Here is a 17,957-nt window from a genome sequence, read left to right on the forward strand (position 1 = left end):
TGGTAAAGTATTAAGGCAGACTTTCAGTTAAAGGGAAACGTTGTGCCCATTTTTAAAAAGGGTAGAAAGGAGGACCCTGGGAACTACTAACCTGCCAGCCTCAGCTCTGTGCCTGGGAAGATCATGGAACAGGTCCTCCTAGAAGCTATGCTAAGGCACATGGAGGACAGGCAGCATGATTCGAGACAGCCAGCATGGCTTCACCAAGGGCAAGTCCAGACATGACTACATCAGTGAACAAGGGAAGAGCTACGGATGTGATCTGTCTGGACTTCTGTAAGGCCTTTGACACGGTTCCCCACAACATCCTTCTCGCTAAATTGGAGAGATATGGATTTGACGGGTGGACTGTTCAGTGGAGAAGGAATTGGTTGGAAGGTTGCAGCCAGAGGGTAGTAGTCAATGGCTCAATGTCCAGATGGACACTGGTGACAAGTGGTTTCCCTCAGGGGTACGTACGGGGACGGGTGCTGTTTAACATTTGCATCAATGACTTAGACAGCGAGATCGAGTGCACCCTCAGCAAGTCTGCAGATGACACCAAGCTGGGTGGTGTAGCTGACTCGCCAGAAGGATGGCAATCCAGAGGGACCTGGACAAGCTCAAGAAGTGCGTTTGTGTGAAACTCAGGAAGCTGAACAAGGCCAAGTGCAAGGTCTTGCACCTAGGTTGGGGCAACGCCTGCTACCAATACAGGTTGGGGGATGAAGGGATTGAGAGCAGCCCTGCTGAGAAGGACTTGGGGGCACTGTTGGGTGAAAAGCTGGACATGAGCCACCAATGTGCGCTCGCAGCCCAGAAGGCCAACTGTATCCTGGGCTGCATCAAAAGAAGTGTTTCCAGCAGGTCGAGGGAGGTGATTCTGCCATTCTACTCCGCTCTGGTGAGACCCCGCCTGGAGTCCTGCATCCAGCTCTGGAGCCCTCCACAAATGAAGGATGTGGAGCGGTTAGAGCGGGTCCAGAGGAGGGCCACAAAAATGATCAGAGGGCTGGCGCACATCTCCTACGAGGAAAAGCTGAGAGAGTTGGGGTTGTTCAGCCTGGGGAAGAAAAGGCTGCAGGGAGACCTTATTGCAGTCTTCCAGTACCTGAATGGGGCCTACAGGAAAGAAGGGAAAATCTTTTTAGCCAGGCCTGTTGAGACAGGACAAGGAGTAATGACTTTAAACTAAGGGAGGGTGGAGTCAGACTAGACATAAGAAAGACAGTTTTTACCATGAAGGTGGTGAAACACTGGAACGGGTTGCCCAGAGAGGTTGCGGAGGCCCCACCCCTGGAAACATTCCAGGTCAGGTTGGACGGGACTCTGAGCAACCTGATCTAGTGGAAGATGTTGCTGCTCATTGCAGGGGGTTTGGACTAGATGGCCTCTAAAGGTCCCTTCCAACCCAAAGCTTTCTATGATTCTATGATTCTGTGTTCCAGTTTTCGAAGAACATTTGAGCTTTCTGCTTGTTTGCTTGAATATGTTGCACTGGCATCTAGGTACCTAAGAATGACTGAAGTCAGTGAGATCCAAGCCTAAAAGTTTTAATTTTTTGAATTTAGACCTTTGAAAATCTGGAGTGCAACTGACAATACAACATTTCTTTCAGTCTCAGAGTGCCAGCATAGTGACTAAAAAAAAATTTGCAAAGCGTCTCTAGAATACTTTCTAATGAGCCCTGATGATAGTGCATGATAACAGAAGTTATATTCATGGTAGTCCTGTAACACAGCAATAGCAGTTGCTACTGTCTTTTGCATGAATTCATGAGATGCTATTAGCATTACAAAGAGAGGACTTGTTTTGGGTGCTCTCTTTTGGCTTTGAATCCTATTTAGAAATCCAATAATAACAATTTTTTTGCTGATCTTTTGTGTGATTCCAGGAGGTAGGACTGGCAGCTTTAACACAGGGAATTCAGTAAGTGTTATCTTGTTTCTTTAATTATAAATTAAAATAACTTTAAAGAATACAGACAGCTTAGAAAGGTTGTTAGAAATATCCCCTATACACCATAAAAAAAATTCAAGATATTTGGAGAAAATTCAGTCTGCAAACTCAGAAAGTTGAATTTATAAGCCAAGTTTAATTATGGTAGGGTTCTTCCAAGAAGCACTGTGGAGGCAAGGAAAGAAATCTCGTGGAAGAGCTGTGCTCTAAGTTTTCCACCTGTGTCAAGGCTAATAAAATGTGCATAGGGTATTGCTGAACTAATGCAGAGTAACAAGGAACTGTGATGAGAAGTAAATGATGCTGTTGAAATTGTTTAAATTACCATCATTCCTCCCTTGTAACGCATTTTCCATAGGAAATATCAAGAGCTGTATGATGCTTAACAGCTCAATAGTTACTTAAATGTATCTATTATATGATATGCTTAACTAAGAAGTAAAAGGGCATGCCACAACATATTGAAAAATGCAAAATATCGTGGAAAAGGTTGAAGGAATAAAAGAAAACAAAGCAGGAATATTTTTGCTACGAGTAGAGCGGTGTAAGAGTATGAACTAAGAAATGAACCTCACTTAGGGGATATAGTTGGATTTTTTTTCTCTTGATGATTTCAGATGAAGCTGCCCGGCACTTTCTAATTATCACAGCATTTACTGACAGTAATTATTTCAGTAATTAAAGCAATAAGTGGATTATGATTTCTTACCCGTCACTATATCTCAGTCAGAGAAATCATAAGTAGTGAGCTACTGGTGGTGTTTTTTCCTTTAGCATTAAATTAATATTAGCTATCCATCATGAATAAGATCCAAACCAGATGATTTCATTGCCTGAGTGATCAGTGGCACGCAAAGTCCTGATTCTCTGAAGTATGAGCTGTTTGCTCATTTGCAGAACCTGAGGACAGAGCTTAGTGTTCCATGTTTTACAATACCTAGCAGATTGTAAGATAATAAACCTGTACGTAATTCATTCTGTGGTGATATTGCAGTTTTCATTGCTTCCTACAAGGATGTAGATTAGACAAGGTTTTGGGAAAGTATTCACAATCAACTTTTTATATGTATAGAAAGCTGCTATGTTGTTCATGAAGACCCTCATGATACTGAATATATGAACATTTCTTTCCTTGAAGTGTTCACTATTAAAAAAACATCAAGACCCACGACCTCCAAATCACCAGGAACAAAAATGCAAAGACAAAATCTTACAAGTATTCCCCATTAATCCTGAGATGTTAATCACATTCTAAAAATAGTGGCTAGGCACTGATGTTTTCTAGTATCTCGGACTCCATCTTTAATTAATCGCTGTTCCAGTACAAATTTAAGATGTCCTGATTGCACTGGACCATGTTAGTACAAGCAGCATGTAGCCACACTGCCCTAAAAGAGGTAACAATTCATGACTCCTATTCTTGCCTCTCTAAGGCTCCGTTGATGATGTAGAGGGGAAGCAGGGCAACAGTGCTTCAGTGAACGCTGACTCAGGCAAGACAGAGCTAGGAATGGTTTCAGGGTTTGTACTCTTTGTGGTGGCTGCCTTGGCTCATCACAATCTGGCTACCATCCCCATAGGGTTTATAAACCCTGCAAATATCAAACAGAATCTCAGCTTCTAGTTTTTTTAAAGCAGTGAAAAGTAGTTCTAAATAATTTAATCTTTCTCTGTTTCTCTCCGCTTGAAAATACTAGTCAGAGGAAAGAGAGAGTTGAAGAGAACTATGTAGGTGCTAGCTGAAGTGATAAGATAGGAATAAAGCTTTCCACCATTTTTATAAAATAAGTAACTTGAAAAACATGGCATTTTACTGTGCAAACAGTTGTCTATGAGATCTTTCACATTTGTCTCTGGAGGGCAGTACTTCTCTTATGCAAGTGATTCATTTGACAAATGTGAAAGGATTTTCAGCCAATGAATTTCATATTTTCAGAGCATAACTAAAACTGATATATTATACAGGCTACAGGCAAATATTGCAATTCAAATAACATTCACTTGTAGCTCAAATATGAGCTGAATAATCCAAATTTCAATGAAGACAGCAGAAAAACCTCCTAGTGGTTCTAGCTGGAGGACTATCAAACCCAAATGAGCTAAGCTTAGTAAATAAAGCCATTAATATCACCAGGATATTTTCAGCAAGTAAGAGATGCACAAGTAACAAATGACAATTTTGATAAATAACACTTTTTTATATTTCAAGTTATTATGCTTCAGTAAAGGCCTTTACTTTGGAGTTACAGACGGGAAATTAAATTGGCAATATTCACACTTGCTTACCCACATTCATGAGTGCTGCTTTCCCCTCTATCCTTCATTTAAATAATAAGTAATCCACTGACATGCAAAATTACATTTTATTATTCAAACTGTTAATATTTTTGATCCACCAAAAGCAAGTAATTAAGAAACTTTTTACTGGAAATAACATTTGTTAAGATAATTTACATCTATGTGATTTATTTGTTTAAAAATCTTTTATTGAAAAAAGGACTGATATTGATTCCTAACTTTCTAATTAAAAATTATGTAGTTTATGCTATGTTAGAGATTTTGACATTTTAATTAGTTTCAAAGCATTATATTTTTAAATTCTCGTCTGTGTCTGACAAAGTTAAGATTAGGTACATGTTAGTTAAGCTGTCCAGTAACTGAAATATATTATACAGGAAATGTAATTTTATTTCGAATGCTGTTTCCAAGAAGGAAATAAACTCTATTATTCATTCTAACGGCAGTGGATATATCTACTTCTTTACTTAACAAAAACAAAAACACCCAATAACAAGCAAACAAAAAACTCTGGACATATTTTGAAGAAACTTTGAGAGTGAAAACTATCAGCAAGAGCCTTTCCATTCATTTGCTTTCTTACTACCTGGGAACAGCCAACTGAAATCCCTTGCTCTTCCTGCAAAGCAACTATTTTAAAGCTTATTTTAAAAGCATTTTAACTTTTGCTGTCTATCTTGCTTGATAAAGTTTGAGAAAACTGTTACAGCTTATGTGAGACTTTGAAGGAATTAAAGGGATGTAGAGAGAAAAACATCTACTTAAGCGTTATTTCAAGTTCAGTTGAATTGGTGGAATACATAGTAATCTTTTTTGTCTCTTTAAGAGAACTTAAATAGCAGAAACATTTCAGATATGAGCGGGTTCAGTAATCCAAACTCTCACTAGAAATGACGAAACTAATTAAGACAATGAGTAGCAAGCTTCAGATATGGTTTGAGTAATATAATGGAGACAAAGAATTACACTGCCTAGCTGTGTATAGACATCCAGCTTTATCCAAAAGCATAATCATTACTGACTAGAATTTGAATGGTCTTGAATTTCTATCACCTTTTTCAAGAGATTGGTTAAAACTTGGAATCATGCAAAACTCACCTGCATTGGAGTTTGATTAAGCACTCCAGTTCTTTTTTCTTCTTTTTGGAAATTTTTCCTAGTGTTTGTTAGTCCAGTGTGGTTTCATGCTTTTTCACTGAGAACTCAGTGAAACTAGGTTTGAATGAGGTTTGCTTTTAACTTGCAGGCTTTCTTGTTTCTGGAAGTCAGAGTAAAATTAAGAGGGTTTAGCACTGTAAGTCTTATAGGAATGAAATGCCCCTAAACTCCTGCAAACTGAAGTCGTTATGTTTCTTACAAGTATATCCTTAATAAAATGTCTTGGATGCCACCCACATTCCTCTGCTTGAGGTGAGCAGATCAATAATTCAACTGATAGAGTGGAAAATAAACTGGAGAAGTATCTTTATCTTTCAGACCTTGTTCGAAATGGGCTAGTTTCTCACTTTGTGATTTTTCCAGATCAATGGATGATGTGGAGTTATATTATTCAGGGACTACCTTGGAAACAAAGTTTGAATCAAAGTAGCACCACCCCCTATTGCTGCAAAAGGAAGCAACTCCACAGAGCCTCTCTCAGGGCTTATGCTTCATTTAATTTGCTGCTGTGGTACGGTGGAGAAGAGGAGGTAGGTGGGAAGAGCACTAACTGTGCTAAATCCCTCCTCTCTTGCTCCTGTGCTATCCAACTGGGAAAGTAATAACTGTTGCTGTTTCATTCTCCAGCTGCAAATCAAGGCAGTCAAGGGAATGTTTTTAAAATCTGCCCCCTTTTACGTTCAGTAATTATATGGCACTAGTAAGAATCTAGCTTGTGATTTTTAGTGTGCTTCTGAAATAGACTGAGCCTTTGCTTGTTGCTCCAAGTGGGAGGTTACACGAAATTGTGATCTTAGTGGGTGTGAAATGCCTTTCATCTCAGTCACCTCAGCTTTTCATCAGTAGAGTGCTGCATCAGCCTGGGGGGTGTCAAAGCCCAGGCTTTAGCTGTGTCTGTCTATGTACCCGCAGTATCAAACACATGGTTCTTCCATATTTGACAGATTTGAAATTACCTGGGTAAGAGGAGAGAGTTGGCTTTGTGTGTCACGATATTTCTCTTCTGTGTGGCTGAGTTGTGATGAACCTATTACACAGGACTGAGCTCAATGCTTTAATATACAGAACAGAAATACAACCTATATAGAAAGACTATGCTCTTGTAGCTGAAATTTTGATAAATTCAAAGAAAGCACCTTCTAGCTTATATACTCTCTGTGTGACACAGAAACTGTGTGCTCACAAGGAACTGTTAGCTTTGGATTTGTATTCAGATCTTGAAAGCCATGTGGTAGTCTGTATTATAGTAAATACTTAAATAGATATGATTTCTATTTTACTTTATCCTATAAATTAATTTGGTATTTATACCACACCTATTTCAAGAAAAATAGATCTTTGAATCAGTTGTGACTGAACACAGGGAAAGTTAAAGAGCACTTAGAAGTATCATCTGTATGGTAATAAATTAAGTATTTTACTTCTGCTATAGAAGGCACAAGATTAGATAGCTAAGAAGATTCCAGTGTTGGGACTTTGTCAAAACTGGAAATTGTTGCTCCTTGCTAAAAAAATGTATAAAAAATAAGTCCCCGTGGAGCTACTTGCAGGAACATCTTTCTGCAAACTGGAAAAGCAGCCTTCCTAATAGGTGGTAAGCATCAAAACTGCATAATTATAGAGTTCTAGATTAATCCTCATTTATCATGCTTCTAGTAATTTAGTAGAATTAAATTATGGAGTCATTCCATAATTTTAAAATGGCATTCAACAAAAAAGACTATTGATTGTTAATTTCTCTCTGCAGTAGGATTTCAGAATATATATTGAAACAGATACAGTGCTCTTAGCATAACTGTCCCTTTGTATGCAACGGCAAAGTTCATGGTTATTGTGAATACATTCTACAAGTAGATTATGTGAGACTTATACAAAGGTGTTTTGTAATATTTTCTTCTTCTGTGATTTGTAGTTCTATATCTAACAACATATTCTACATTTAATCAGACCTCTACTTTTTAGCGCACCCAATTTTTTCCTCTTTAATAATTCACGTTTTCAATTGCTTTATAAAATGATGATCTGCTGATTTCCTTTTCCATTGCTAGCAGCAGGAATGTGTTTCTGCTTCATGAGTCAGACATGATAAGAAAATTTGTATGAACAACCAGTGACTGTACGTTGTATATGAAATTCAACCTTACTGGACTTCAAAGAACTCCGTGAAATTTCATGGTTAAATGTAAAACATTGTATTGTTTCTTAAGTGCCATTGTGCTGAATTATAACAGGATTAGTATTAGTGCTGTAGTCAGTGATGAATACCACTGAACAAAATTAATCGTCATCTAAGGTGCAGGTTTTAGCATTGGTTCATTTCTTGTACATACAGTGCAAGTGATTTTCTCTCACTTTATCAGTGTTTACAAGGTATGTAAACTATTACAGAAGTATCATCTCTGATATGAAGCGGGTGGACATTATTAGTGTCCTAACTAAATTGCTGTATATTTTCTTTTCTAATCCAGTTATATTTGTTATGTCCTTAGTATATTGACCCTCAATGTTATGCTTTTATCTCAATTTTTAATGATTTCCATTGCACTTAGACAACATACTTCCCTTATATTCAGGCCAAAAATAAAATACAACGGTTTGTAAAGACTGCATGTCATTATCAGTCCAGCAAATGAAGAGAAAAAATAAGATGCTCCCAATTATTTTCTGTATGTCAGAATTACTTGTCTTCTGTGCAGTATCATCATAGATATCTGTTAAGAACTGCAGTGCCATTCTGCAGCAGTAAGAGATACAGTAGTTCATCTAGTACACTGTTTATGTTACTACCATCAGCTGAATAGAGCCTTGAAAATATTCTCAAAACCTTTGTAAACAAAGATACAAACAAAATTGTTATTTTTTGAACACTATTTTTTCTGTTTTTCTAAGTATTTATTGAAAGCAAGGACATGTTTTTAAAATGAGATACGGAAGGTTAGGACTCCTAGCTAACTTAAAATGGCTTTTTCTTATGAGGTAAAATGTTACATTTTATTCTAGGGATCTCTGTGTATTTTGGTGTGATGTACACAGAGAGCTCTGAGATGCTAATACAAGGCTAATAGGCGGGTATGGCTGGAGCAGTAGTTCTCATATTCAAGCCTCAACTCACTAGGGAGGTTCCCCTCTCCTGTGAGGAGGCTCAGGCAAGTTCCAGGAAAATGAAAAAAAGTGTGTTTTTCTAAATCATTATCAGTTACGACTCTCCAATGTAGAATGTTCTGTTGCTACTGAGTCTTCAGCAGACTTAGTACGTTTGAGGATTCTGTGGTGAAATAAGCTAGGCAAGTAAGAAAAAAAAATTTGCTTTGACTTCACAGAGGAAATATTAACAAAAAATTATACACTATTTCTTTTTGTTTTGACATAAAGCTGGTAGGTCCCATTTATAGCATATTTTGCACGGAAGTGTAAAAATTCTGTGCTTTAGGAACAAAATGTTCTGGCAGTGTCTTAGCACACCAATGTAATAAAGAACTGGTCATACACATGTTGGTTTTTAAAATTTAAATGTAGAGATTAGTAGGTGACTGAAATGAAAGTCAGATATTTCATAGAATCATAGAAAGCTTTGGGTTGGAAGGGACCTTTAGAGGCCATCTAGTCCAAACCCCCTGCAATGAGCAGCAACATCTTCCACTAGATCAGGTTGCTCAGAGTCCCGTCCAACCTGACCTGGAATGTTTCCAGGGGTGGGGCCTCCGCAACCTCTCTGGGCAACCCGTTCCAGTGTTTCACCACCTTCATGGTAAAAACTGTCTTTCTTATGTCTAGTCTGACTCCACCCTCCCTTAGTTTAAAGTCATTACTCCTTGTCCTGTCTCAACAGGCCTGGCTAAAAAGATTTTCCCTTCTTTCCTGTAGGCCCCATTCAGGTACTGGAAGACTGCAATAAGGTCTCCCTGCAGCCTTTTCTTCCCCAGGCTGAACAACCCCAACTCTCTCAGCTTTTCCTCGTAGGAGATGTGCGCCAGCCCTCTGATCATTTTTGTGGCCCTCCTCTGGACCCGCTCTAACCGCTCCACATCCTTCATTTGTGGAGGGCTCCAGAGCTGGATGCAGGACTCCAGGCGGGGTCTCACCAGAGCGGAGTAGAATGGCAGAATCACCTCCCTCGACCTGCTGGAAACACTTCTTTTGATGCAGCCCAGGATACAGTTGGCCTTCTGGGCTGCGAGCGCACATTGGTGGCTCATGTCCAGCTTTTCACCCAACAGTGCCCCCAAGTCCTTCTCAGCAGGTCTGCTCTCAATCCCTTCATCCCCCAACCTGTATTGGTAGCAGGCGTTGCCCCAACCTAGGTGCAAGACCTTGCACTTGGCCTTGTTCAGCTTCCTGAGTTTCACACAAACGCACTTCTTGAGCTTGTCCAGGTCCCTCTGGATTGCCATCCTTCTGGCGAGTCAGCTACACCACCCAGCTTGGTGTCATCTGCAGACTTGCTGAGGGTGCACTCGATCTCGCTGTCTAAGTCATTGATGCAAATGTTAAACAGCACCCGTCCCCGTACGTACCCCTGAGGGAAACCACTTGTCACCAGTGTCCATCTGGACATTGAGCCATTGACTACTACCCTCTGGCTGCAACCTTCCAACCAATTCCTTCTCCACTGAACAGTCCACCCGTCAAATCCATATCTCTCCAATTTAGCGAGAAGGATGTTGTGGGGAACCGTGTCAAAGGCCTTACAGAAGTCCAGACAGATCACATCCGTAGCTCTTCCCTTGTTCACTGATGTAGTCATGTCTGGACTTGCCCTTGGTGAAGCCATGCTGGCTGTCTCGAATCATGCTGCCTGTCCTCCATGTGCCTTAGCATAGCTTCTAGGAGGACCTGTTCCATGATCTTCCCAGGCACAGAGCTGAGGCTGGCAGGTTGGTAGTTCCCAGGGTCCTCCTTTCTACCCTTTTTAAAAATGGGCACAACGTTTCCCTTTAACTGAAAGTCTGCCTTAATACTTTACCATGTCTTCTACCCTGTGGATCAGTTTCCACCTGTTTTAAAATACAGGTAGAGACATCTTCTTTGTATTTTTTGGACGAAGTACATGAAAAACACTGTGTAAATGTAAAACCCCATTGTTCTTAATAACATAATAGTGTTACTAATTATAAAATAGGTATACAAATGGAATACACCAAAGCTATAATTAGCAGATAGCTATTACAATATACATGCATTACTCTTCCTCATTTTAAAGCATTTTTAAAATGAAACCTGGGTAAGTGTGTATTGGGTTTGGGTGGCAGGGTTTTGGTAGTGGAGTAGGTACAGGGTTGTTTTTTGTGAGGAGCTGCCAGAAGCTTTCCCCATGTCCTATAGAGCCAATGCCAGCTGTCTCCAAGACGGACCCACTGCTGGCCAAGGTCAAGCCCATAAGAGATGGTGGTAGCGCCTCTGGAATAACATAGTAAAGAAGGGGGAAAAAATCCTGCAAAACAGCAGCTGGAAGAGAGAAGTGAGAATACGTGAGAGAAACAACTCTGCAGACACTGAGGTCAGTGAAGAAAAGAGCGGGAGGAAGTGTTCCACGTGCTGGAGCAGAGATTCCTCTGCAGCCCATGGAGCCGACCACGGTGAGGCATGCTGTCCCCCTCCAGCCCATGGAGGTCCATGGTGGAGCAGGTATCCACCTGTAGCCCATGGAAAGGACCCCACTCTGGAGCAACTGGATGCCCAAAAGAGACTGTGACCCTGTGGGAAGCCCATGCTGGAGCAGGCTCCTGGCAGGACCTGTGGACCCATGGAGAGAGAGAAGCCCATGCTGGAGCAGGTTTGCTGGCAGGACTTGTGACCCTGTGGGGGACCCACACGGGAGCAGCCTGTTCCTGAAGGACTGCACCCCGTGGAAGGGACCCACATTGGAGCAGTTCATGGAGGACTGTCTCTCGTGGGTGGGACCCCACGCTGGAGCAGCGGCAGAGTGTGAGGAGTCCTCCCCCTGAGGAGGAAGGAGCGGCAGAGACGTGTGATGAACTGACCGTAACCCCCAACCCCTGTCCACATGCACTGCTTGGAAGAAGGAGGTAGAGAAAATCAGGAGTGAAGTTGAGCCCAGGAAAAAGGGAGGGGTGGGGGGAAGGTGTTTTAAGATTTAATTTTTGTTTTCTTACCCAACTTTGATTTGATTGGTGATAAACTAAGTTCGTTTTCCCTAGGTCAGGACTCTCTCCCTGTCCTTATCTCAGCTCACGAGCCTTCTGTCCTATTTTCTCTCCCATGTCCAGCTGAGGAGGGGAGTGATGGAGTGAGTTGGTGGGCACCTGGCATCCAGCCAGGGTCAACCCACCGCAGCCTGTATTAAGTAGGGGCGTGGTCACAAAGACTGATCTGGTTTGGGGAGGTCCAAGTATTATCACCTCCTTTCCATTGGAGGTTACCATCTCTATCGTCAGTTACACTATTGGCTTGACTGGTCTCTAACCTGGTGTGAATTTTTTTTCTATCATTTCACAAAACTGAGTGAGAGAGTGGTCAGAAGCACCATTTATCCAGCAGAACCAAAGCAGAGATGATTACAGTTTGTGAGGAGAGAGAGATGGTCAGGGCTGGTTAATGTGGATGTACTGCATCCAGAATAATTAGTCTTATTATAGGAACCCTGTTTTTGTAGGTGGAGACTCGGAGAATTTTTTGAAGCTTCCAAGTGGAGAAGCAGATAATACTTCTAAAGAGATAAAATCGCGCCTTCAGAGGTTCTGAGCTAAGCTTAGAAAGGCACATTTTAACCAGATCTAAGCTTCTTTCTCCATACTGTACTCCTTTCAGCCTCTGAGAGCAAATATGAATGTCCCAAATGTAGTTATGCAGAAACTGGATTCTTTAACAACTGACTAGAAAGCAAAACATTTTGTTGTAGGATTATAGGCTTTTATTTGCGAGGTTTTGCAGAAGGACTCTTTATTTCAGCCACTGTTCTTTCACCCTTTCTCTTTCTAACTGGGAATATTTCAGTTTTATACTGATCTTCAGAAATGGAAATGCTAGCTGTAGAAGATGAACATATTCTTTTTTAAATTTACTTGTATTAATGCTTGCTGTATGCTAGATTTAAACAAAAAATTAAAGATTTTTGCCCTAAAGAGTTTACAGTGCAGGAAAAAACATATTCAGATATTGTTAGTTTCATTCTTGAACCTTGACATTCCAGTAAAATATTAAAAATATTAAAATTTAAAATATGAAAAAACAATTTAGGCCCATGTTCTCCAGGGAAAGCAAGTGTCAAACTGTGATCTAATTTCCAGCATAGGGCTCAGGCTCCAGTACCATACATATGCCTATGTTTCGTCTTAAATCTGATAGAAATTTTTCTCCATCCTCCAAAAGCCACTGCAGTAATCAATACTCCTTGCTCAAAAATTGAGTCATTAGTTGTCTTACTTCAACATAAATATAAAATAATTTTGGTTTGTACCCTAGGTTTTGATAGTGTTGTTAAGAGTTCATGTGAAAGAAAGGGCTTGGAGTCACAGGATGCATGTGTGCAGTTTTACTCTTGTTGTTTATATGATGCCACAAATTCAAAGATCTGTTCTGTCAGTCAATAAAAATTCCTATTCTAAAGAAGGCACAAAAAAAATCTATTTTAAAAAATCAAACCTTCTATTATAGCTTGTTAGCAAACTGGGAGCTGTTTGCTTCTTTATGTCTAGACAATTTTGAAAGTCATAGAATGGCTAGGTTAAACAAATTCTACAAAAATAATTAAAGTTAGTAATACTAAAAGTTAACATGGTCTGCTTTTACACCTCTGTTATTTTATGTGAGTATTGATGAAGGAGTGAACTTATTTCACTTTCAGAAACTTCGGGATTATTTTCTGTATTGCCAATTATAATCACTACAAAGAAGTATTAGTTTAGTCAGCAACTGAAGGTGATCACAAATGCTACATGACACTGTAAAACTGAGACTTTAGTCTGTGACACTTGTTCCAGTGGTCAAGCAAACTTCCTGGGTGTTTGAACATCATCATGCCATGCTGCCCTGTGAACCAGATCACTGACTGGCTAGATGAGTTCAGCAACCAGTGAAACAGCCCCTTTAGTGATCTGGCCTGCAGCAAGCTTCTGCACACTGTTGTTCTGCCGCACCTGAGGAGGTACGGAATTGCTGCATGGTAAGAATTGCAGGTGTCAGAGGAAGGATCTCAGACTTTTTGGGCCGCTGATGCCAGTCCTGTCTCTCCAACAACCTTGCCTTTCTACCTTATCTTTATTTCAAGTGTATGACAACTGTCATTATTTCACTTGGGTGTCTTTCTGTAGTGTTACTACAGAAAAAAATGTAAAATGTTTCAAAGTACGTGAAAAGCTTTTTAATTCTTAGAACAATCCACTAAATTAGTCACTGCCATCATAAGATTTAACAGATTAGAGCTGCAGTTTCTAATGCTCTGTTCATTTTAAATTTCTGGTCTATTAATCCCAGTTAGAATTACAGTTTAAATTGCATTTTGCAATTATTATCTGTGGTTATGGATTAAGATTACAGTGTCAAACAGTGATACAGTTATGACATTGAAAAATTATTTTCTTTTCCATAAAAAAAAATCCTTTGACAGCATACCTGTTTCTTAAACCAAGGGCAGGAAAAGGCAAAAGACATGTGGGGTAGATTGAAATGAAAGAAGTCAGGAAACTGATTATGAACTAGAATGTTAATAGTGTAGCTGTATTTAATCAGTCTTTGTAACAACTGAAAGTTGTCCCTAGTGGCCTATGTGAAGGACTGGAAAACTCCATTAATTCTGAATTAAAAGGTGCCCATTTATAACACGTCATCCATATCCACATGTCTAATTGGTTCCCTTCTTCCCAATCTCAGAATAAAAGCTAAAAAAATAGCCAAAAACTGCTTACATAAAAAAACTGTCAGCAAATCTGTCTTAGCTTACATCAGTATATACACTAATGCAGTTTACACTACTGACCTGAATTCAAAAAAGGTAGCGCAGTGAAAGTTTATCTACTGTTACGCGAGTCTCATCAGCAAGAAGCTACAGTAAGGTTTCTATGCAATTAAAAAAAAAAGGGAAAAGCCCTCACATGCAATTTCCCCTTCCGCCCCAAAAAAATTTTGTCTAAAAAGAATTTTTGCAGTTGTCTAGATGAATTCTGATACTGTGCTTTCTATTCTATTTGCAAAGTATTTGCAGTGTAATATAGTTAAGCTTGTACTTCTGCTGCCTTTTCTGTGGAGTTCACATTTTTTATTCTAACTGCTAATATGCCTTGATTATCTGTCAAATTGTGCTTGATTTCTAAAACATTATGACTACTCTGAAAATATTGGAGTGAATGGGGAATATCAGAAGTGCCCTTATAAATTCAGATATGTAAGATCAGATCAGACTGATCCAATGCGAAATGCCAGTGTGCCTATGAGGTTGCTGATTTTCATTTGTGGAAAGTCATGATGGTGAAGGGAAGTCCCTGAGAGGTGGGAAAAAGTTAATGTTACACCCATACTTAAGAAAGGCAAGGAGGAGGACGAAAGTACTATAGACTGGTTAGCCTCACCTCAGTCACTGGAAAGGTCCAAGCACATCTCTGAATCAATTTCCAGACCTGTAAAGGACAGGAAGACAGTCAGGACTACTCAACATACAGATTTACCTAGGCCAGATAATTTTTAATTGACCTGACTTTCTTCCGTGGTGAAAAGACTGTGTGGAACAGAGAGCAGCGGATATGACATACCTTCAGTTCAGTAAGGCTTTTGAAACATTCTCATTTGGAAAGTGAGTTAGTCTGGACTGGATGAACAAACTGTTATGTGGGATGAAAGTCTAGAGACTGATGGCTCAACGCCTGGCTGGCAGCTGGTAATGAGCACCTCACCATGAGCGGTTGACACTAGACCCCATGCTGAAATGCAGAGTTCGGCACCCAGACACCTGAGACACCGGCATGGGCCAGCAAGAGACTGATGGGGTCCTAACCCTGTTGGAAATGTCCTGGGGCCTTCAAAGGACTGCGAGGTGGGTAGCAGCTAACAGTGCGCTCTTCATCATAAATAAAACAAACCATGTGCCAAAGTTACTGTAGCTAGTGGATCAAGAGGAATGCTGCTACCAGGATGGTTGGGGCCTAGAGCAGATGAACAGTGATGAGCGCTTGATGGAGCTGAGTTTACGTGGTCTGCTGTGGAGGAGGTGAAAGGCAATCTAAGAGCAGCCTGCAGCTGCTTGAAGGGTAGGCGCAAAAGACAACAAATTTAAGCTCTTCTCAGCAGTGGCAGGCTGTTTAAGGAGGGCCCACAAGGGCCTCTGACTGGGAGGTTCAGACGGAACATCAGGAAAATCTTTTTCATTAAGAATGAGGTGCAGCACCGGAGCAGGTTATCCACAGAGGCAGGGGAATTTCTGCTGTTGGCGGTTTTTGAGATTCAGACAAAGCTGTGGCTGATGTGATCTAGTGTTGATGATAGTCCCATTTTGAGCGTGAGGCTAGACTAGACAACCTCACAAAGGCTTTTCCAAACAGCAGTTCTATGATTCTCTGAAATTATAGTGAGATTTGTCACAGAAGCTGTGTCTAATTTGAAGAGAGTAGAGAGAACAAGCAATTGTGAAATATCATTCCATTGCAATATTGGAATGGAGGTAAAGAGAGGGGAAAAGTTTATTTCTCTTCACCGAGTTTTCAATGAATTTGCATCCCATATGCCTATATCCCACATTGCAATTATCCCCATTGTTTATTTCATTTTGCATATCATTCTCTCTGCTTGTCTCATTTCAGTGTTTCCCCTTCTGTCTTCTTCCAATTTTTGTGTCCTATGCATACGGTCAAAACTGTCACAGCCTGCTACAGCTGGGCAAGTGGTAGCATCTAAGATGCCTGGTTTGGAAATAGTCTCATATTCCTCGATAAACAGCAGGAGGATCAGAACTTCATAATCCTATGAGTTCAAGCTCAAGTTTCCTGCAATGGAAGTTCTACTTTGAGTCTTTCCCAGTATTTGCAATATTTATCACAACTTCTCACCTTGTCTGAAATTTGTTGGTGAAACCAAAAGTTATTCGAGCAAGAAAGAAGAAATGAAGGGATGATGGATGATTATCAGGATTATCTAGGCAAGAACTTATCTTGGAAAAACAGGGTCTAGGGTTTTTGCCCAGCAGAAGCTTGGATGTACATGGTTAGAGGTGAACCTTGATTTTAGGAGTGCTCTGTGTCTGGAGGGAAGGCTGACTTTTAAGATGGAGAATTGAGAAAGTGCGTCAACACGTTAAAGGGTTGACATAGGTGTACATTTCTACTACTAAGAAATTAAGAAGTTTAGACAAAAATTTATGAGGTTTAAAATAATTGCAGATCTGTGATGGAAAAAGGATGGCAAGAGCGATTTTGTGACTGAGGAAGTAGAAGTTGTGCGCAAAGCTAATCAGAACAGTCTAATGAGTAGATGAACACTGATTGGCAGAAAATACATGTTTCTGTAAAGAGAGATTTTTGCAATGCATGCTTGCTTAGTGATGATATTTTGGTAAAACAGAACAGAAGGACCAGACAAATACGAATTAATAGTTTTCAAATGAACATCTGCATGTGTATTTTTCATATTTTGTGAGGAGTGTAGCATTTGGAATATTGTTGTGAATAATAAGAAGAAGACTGCCACACAGGACAGCTATCAATTCTACTTAAAAAAAAAGAAAAAGGAAAAAATGCAAGGAGTGGGGGAGGGAAAGGGCAACTTAAAAAAATGCAGCTTCCTTCACTTCTGGATTATTGGTTGTACATGAGCATGAAAGAATACGAAATGTAAAACTAATTTAAAAAATGCTCTTTGGGATGAAGTTCCTGTTCCGTCAATTTTCACTTGAAATGATTTTTTTCTGCGGCAGTTACTAACTCCTGAAACTAGTGGCTTAGAATGTAAAAGCTCCTGTGTAGCAGCGGGCTCAGCATCGCTACTATAATTAAACCTTCCTCGCACTGATTTACAGCCAGCCTTACTCGCAGGAGGGAGAGGGCTTACTCCTCGGTGAAGATGGCAGATCAGGGGACGGTTTCAGGCTGGGACACGAGCCTCAGTTTCCGAGCCTAACGTGGCAAGGATGGAGCGGAGTGGTGCGGGGAGTAAGGGGCGGCGGGGGGGAGGGATGGGGAGTGTCAGGGAGCGAGAACCCGTTTTCAGCCGGCTGCAAAGTCCCCGGCGAACCGGGCCGTGAGCGACCGTTCCACCTGCGGTCGGTCCGCGGTGCGGGTCCCCCCCGGAGGCAGTCCCCTCGGCCAGCAGCCCCGGGTGCTACCGACTTCCTCGGCCTCGCGGGGGGGGGGAGAGCGGAGCAGCGACGGGAGAGGGAGCACCTCCGCCCTCACCCCCGGGCCCGCCGCCGGCTCCGCTCTCCCCCGCGCCGGCTCCATCGCGGCTTTAAGTATTTCGAGCGGGAAGCCAGCCCCTCTCCTCCTCCTCCTCCCCCAGCCCCTCCCCCCCCCCCGCCCCCCAGCCCCGAGCAGCCGGGAGGACTCGGCGGCGCGGCGGCCCCGGCCGCTCCCACTCCCGGGCGAGGGGCGGCGCGGCAGGAGCTGTCCAACTTTTCAGCACAG

At 41.2% G+C, this 17,957-nt stretch overlaps 1 long non-coding RNA gene across 1 annotated transcript in view; it reads right to left on the reverse strand.

Annotated features, from left to right (window-relative positions):
- Window positions 1–17,957, reverse strand: part of LOC142365756 (uncharacterized) — a 31,465-nt gene that overhangs the window by 13,058 nt on the left and 450 nt on the right. The window contains exon 2 of the long non-coding RNA XR_012766631.1: window positions 14,919–14,966. This is a non-coding gene — a long non-coding RNA (uncharacterized LOC142365756). The remainder of the gene's footprint in view (window positions 1–14,918; window positions 14,967–17,957) is intronic.

This window comes from Opisthocomus hoazin, chromosome Z, assembly GCF_030867145.1.
Source record: "Opisthocomus hoazin isolate bOpiHoa1 chromosome Z, bOpiHoa1.hap1, whole genome shotgun sequence".
In the NCBI taxonomy this organism is placed as follows: domain Eukaryota; kingdom Metazoa; phylum Chordata; class Aves; order Opisthocomiformes; family Opisthocomidae; genus Opisthocomus; species Opisthocomus hoazin.